This window comes from Pyxicephalus adspersus, chromosome 7 (assembly GCF_032062135.1).
Source record: "Pyxicephalus adspersus chromosome 7, UCB_Pads_2.0, whole genome shotgun sequence".
NCBI classification, from domain to species: domain Eukaryota; kingdom Metazoa; phylum Chordata; class Amphibia; order Anura; family Pyxicephalidae; genus Pyxicephalus; species Pyxicephalus adspersus.
The window spans coordinates 79,164,895-79,170,436 of record NC_092864.1 but is presented as its reverse complement, the minus strand read 5'-3'; the positions used below and the strand labels follow the sequence as shown (position 1 = coordinate 79,170,436).

General features: G+C 36.6%; 1 long non-coding RNA gene across 1 annotated transcript in view; it reads right to left on the bottom strand.

The window, feature by feature from the left end:
• Nucleotides 1-4,307, bottom strand: part of LOC140335992 (uncharacterized) — a 10,059-nt gene extending 5,752 nt beyond the window's left edge. Inside the window, exon 1 of the long non-coding RNA XR_011921795.1 lies at nucleotides 3,537-4,307. This is a non-coding gene — a long non-coding RNA (uncharacterized lncRNA). The remainder of the gene's footprint in view (nucleotides 1-3,536) is intronic.
• Between the last annotated feature and the right edge of the window lie 1,235 nt (nucleotides 4,308-5,542).

Genomic DNA, 5,542 nt, shown 5'->3' with positions numbered 1-5,542 from the left:
GGTTGGGGGGAAAAGTGCTAGGTCTTATTTTCGGGGTAGGTCTTATATTAGGGCAGGTTGGGGGAAAAGTGCTAGGTCTTATTTTCGGGGTAGGTCTTATTTTCGGGGAAACACGGTATATCAATTACAAACTCTGATAACCCTGGCCAATTGAGTTTACAATCTAAGTGGTGGGGCAGAATAGTATACATTAGCTGCAGCAGATGTAAGAACCTTCTCTAAAATGATTCCTATGTGAATCCACAGTTACACGTATATCTGGAGACATTGACATTCATATTGGTATTCAGATTCACAGGTGCAAAAAGGTGTACCTTGTTGCAACAAAACAGCACCTTGTCCTTGTCCACCTGAGTTTCCATGTATTTTGACATACTGGGCCTGATTTCTTAAAGCTCTCTAAAACTCGAGAAGATAGACTATGGGCCTGATTTGTTAAAGTTCTTAAAGGCTGGAGAGAATACACTTTCATCAGTGAAGCCAGGTGATCCAGCAAACATGGAATGTATTTCTTCAAGGTCATTTGCTATTTGCTAGAAAATGTTTTGAATCCTGAACCAAATCCATTCAAGATTTGCTGGTTCAGCCAGCTTCACTGATGAACGTGTATTTTCTCTAGCCTTGGGGAGCTTTAACCCCCTAGCGTTTTAATTCTGTCTGTATTTTCACTAAAAAAGCTTTACATTTTTTTACATGGAAATATATTTTACAATGTAGGCTTAGGGGGGGTAATAAATCAGGACCTATTATGGGAAAACCTAGGTGAACCAGCAAACCTGGAATGGATTTCCTAAACCATTTGGCAAATGTTTGCAATCCTATTCCAGGTTTGCTGGATCACACAGGTTCTATATTCTATATTCTTCTCCAGTCTTGAAGAGCTTTGATAAATCAGGCACAGTATAACATGCTCATACTAAGCAAGTGATGCACTGCATATTTTTCATTTAACAAGAGGCCATATTTTACTTTGTTGAGATTCCCGCTGGAAATGAACTTTTCTCTCTTAACATTTTCTTAGAAGTAACAAAACCCACGAGATGTTAAAAAGTAATAGGCTACAAATGTTTCTTGTTCTGACTTTTTCATGTACTCCTATTTCTGCAATTTTATCTGGATCTGGTTTCACGGCCTCTGATGGCAAAATGTGGGCTTCAGTTTCTCTTCTGTATGCATTTTTCTGCATTAAATGTCCCCTAGATCTGCCAAGCATTGCTTTCAAATCAAAGTCATCCTATTCAATAACACTACCTAAATATCATTAGCATTACACGTTATCCCTTTGAGCCCTGCAAATGTTTCATCCACTTACCTCGGGATATTTCTTGTGCGGATTAAATTCCAAATAGTAAGCCGATATATTGGGACTTTCTATGCACGCCATACCATTCTCTTTATATTTGATCTCCTTTTTTTTTTTAAATACTGGTAACATACAAGTAACATATTATAAGGAGCTCCAGGACTGATTGTTTAAATAAAATGTTATATATAATTCATAAATAATAATATTACATTGTAAACTGTTGGTTCTGGACAAGGCTTAAGATACCTTGTACTTGTTAGATGCTAAGTATAGAGTTGTCCCCAAGCATGCCTTGCAATGATTGTAACCAGGGGCCAAGTACAGAAAACAAAGATTACCCCAAGGAGCAACTATGCTAAGTGGTTCACTTTAATCCCCAGGCATGTTTGTAACCTTTGCTTCATTGTATCAATGTGTTTGCAGCTGAATGGCTCAATGCACCCAATAGCTCAGTAAAGCACTGACTTGCACCACACTATAATGAAAACATGGCTTTCAAACTGACCAACAGTGATTTTGTAAATCTCGATCTCCCACAGATGTTCAAAGAATTAGCACAGCCTCTATTATCATTAGACATTCTTGGTCGTTATATATATAGTCTATGGTGTATGACAATATGAATTAGAAAATGTATTTAAAAAAACTTGTTCCATATAATTGCTTAAAATCAGATTAAACGAAAAAAATGCCAAACCAAAAGAATAAAATAAAAAACAAAAAAATAGCATTCATTTAAATGAAGTTTAGCAAATGTTTCTTTAGCACAAAGTACTTTGAAAAACAAAGCATGTACTGTAAATTCCATAACAAATTATGAAAATAATTAGGGTCTGGCAAAAAGTTTCAACTGAGTTGGCATTTGCTTTGTGTTGTTAGGATTTGAGATCCTGCCAGCAGTCAGGATGCATTGACAACAAAGCCACATATTGGTGGCAAGAAATAGTGCCACAGGTATGCAAACTAAAGTACACATTGTACCAAACTTTGGTTCACCACATTCTACTGCCAGGGACAAGATCCCTGTTTTACAGACTTCAAAATTCCAAAATGATTGGCCAAAACGATGTTTTAAAACCTAAAACTTGCATTGACTTTCAGACATCTGTAAAAAATGGTATGCATTAGTTATTTATAACTAAATAGGAACGCTTGTAAATGTAAATCCAATAAAATGTCTGTGAAATAATACCAATATTACTTTTTTGTACCTTTTAAATAACGCTTAAGAAAACCCAGAGAACTCTTACTAGGTAATAAAAATTTTTATTTAAAGCTGATTCATTCTAAAATGTACATCTACATGTGGGGGCTCTATATATAAAACATTCCTTGGTGGGATTCAATTACTGCAAGTGAAATTTCCCATGAGGGAATGTTTAAGGGAATATCTGTTTCTTCATTTTATAAATGGAATTATTACATAGACAAATTATCCCAAAAAGCATTTTTTAACATGACCTATCATGTTTCATATTATAAACTGACGAGCTAGAAATTTATAAATATTTATACAATTTTTGATCACATTGATCACATGAATAAAGGCCCAATTGTATTCCTGTTCTAACATATAAGCATTGGTTCACATGATGTTGGGTCCTGCCAACACTGATTTCCTGGTATATAGCTCGGGACGTTAACCCGAGATGCCAGCAAAAAGGTCACTGTACATCTCTGATGTGGAGAGCCCCACTTTTTCAAAGGGCATAAGTTATATGTATATAATATACACAATATTGAATTAGTCCCTCCAAAAGTAATATTTTAGTTATACGTAAAGCACAATGAGACAAGTCAACCTTTACATGTTTGTATATCCTGTAAAATGCAAGTGTGCAGACCCAGAAACTCAAACACAGAGATCTCAGAAACAGTCCCCAAGAGGTTTTAGATGCGATAAAGTAGTATAACTCTCCACTCTAAACTGTATTATCAGAGATGGACTGCCTGTTAGAAAGCAGTATATTGAAAACAATTGAATAAGTCCATGTTAACTAACAGATCTACAGACAGGAACAACACACGTTGACCAGCTTCTGTTCCATGTGCCTAACACTGGCAGGACATTAAACTAGCTTTGGTACCATCTAGATTTCTTAATACACTCTGAATCTGAAGCCGACCGACACTGGCACATCTCAAAAAGATGTCAAGGTCCTATGCAGGATGAAGACAAAAGACCAGGACTAGGAACAAGCTAACTATGTTGCAAAAAAGTAGCTCTTACATTCTCCAGGATGGTTCCAGATCCCCTTTCACAGATGGATTCATTTAGCTTTCATCCAAAGACATATTGCACTCACTTTCCTCATTCACAAACCAGCAACTCTTTCAGACGTCACTTCTACATCTCCTTGAAAAAGTCTACCCCTAAACAATAAAAAAAAGAAACAAAATCACCGATTCCTTAATAGTTATCCAGCAATCTGTGGGGTAGATTGTAAAGAAATAATCCCCTGTACAGCAGCTCTAGAGGACCAAGAGAATAATGACACTAAAGGCTTAGAGGGCTATAGAGGCAAAATAAAGAAGATCCAGGAGCAGTTGGTGATAGAGCTTAGGGAGAAGGACTTTTAGTTTCCACTGTTTTTATCACTTATGACTATCACATTATATTTTATTTGTTCAACCCTTATCTTACCCCCAATACACATATAATATAGCTTTATTTGTAATATATTAGCTTTTAATGGCAATCTGGAATGGAATGACCCTGCAATGACCTTGAAAAACATAAAATAAAGAATAATTTGCCACTATATATTTTTCTGGCATTGAATTGACTGTTAGTTACATAGTTACATAGTAGGTTAGGTTGAAAAAAGACATAAGTCCATCAAGTTCAACCATTAGGGAAATACACATATCCCAGATATAAAACCCTATAAGACATAGTTGGTCCAGAGGAAGGCAAAAAAAATTTGTACAATTTGCTTCAACAGGGGGAAAAAATTCCATCCTGATTCTATTAGACAATCGAATGTTCCCTGGATCAGCAGTCATTGTTATTTTTACTTTAAAGCCTTAATACCCAGTTATATTCTGTGCTTCTAGAAATCATCCAGCTTTTTCTTAAAGCAATCTATAGTAGTTGCTGAAACTACTTCCTGAGGGAGCCGATTCCACATTTTCACAGACCTTACAGTGAAGAATCCCTTCCTTATCCGGAGCTTAAACTTCTTTTCCTCCAGATGCAAAGAGCGCCCCCTTGTGCTTTGTAATGATCTTACAGTGAATAATGGGAAAGAGAGTTCTCTATATGGACCATTTATATATTTATACAGGGTGATCATATCCCCCCTTATACGTCTCTTCTCAAGGGAGAATAGATTCAGTTCAGCTAATCTCTCCTCATAGCGGAGCTCCTCCATTCCTTTTATTAGTTTAGTTGCCCTTCTCTGCACTCTCTCCAATCCCACAATGTCCTTTTTGTGAACTGTGAACAGATGTGGTGTGACCAATGCTTTGTACAGGATTATATCTCCATCTCTGCAGTCTATTCCTCTTTTATTACAAGAAAGTACTTTCCTAGCTTTATATATTGCAGCTTGGCATTGCATGCTGTTATTAAGTCTATGATCTACCAGAACCCCCAGATCCGTCTCCATTCCTGACTCCCCCAAATGTATTCCCCCCAGACAGTATGAAGCATGCATGTTGTTACCCCCAAGTGCATAACTTTACATTTATCTATATTAAATATCATTTGCCACTTGGCTGCCCAATCACACAGTACATCCAGGTCTTCTTGTAGATTATAGACATCCTGTATGGACTTAATTCCATTACATAGTTTGGTGTCATCTGCAAACACAGAAATCCCAAACTCTATATCATTTATAAAGATGTTACACAGTAAAGGTCCCAACACTGAACCCTGGGGTTCAGTTTTGACCCTAACTTGCATATTACCGTCTGTGGGGTACAGTGTCACATGCTTTAGCAAAGTCTAAGTACACTATATCAACTGCTACTCCACTGCCTACCTGTTTACTTACTTCCTCCATAAAAAGAGAGTAAATTTGTTTGACAACTTCTGTCTTTCTTGAAGCCATGCTGACTATCACTTTAGCAGAAACTCCTCTATGTGATTCTTTATCAAACACTCTTAGGATAGTATAACCTCATTCTTTTTCTCCTTTTATTGCTCAGTCACAGGTAGACTAATATTAATAAACAGTATTTCTATAGCGCCAACATATTACATGGTGCTGTACCTTAAATAGGGGCAAC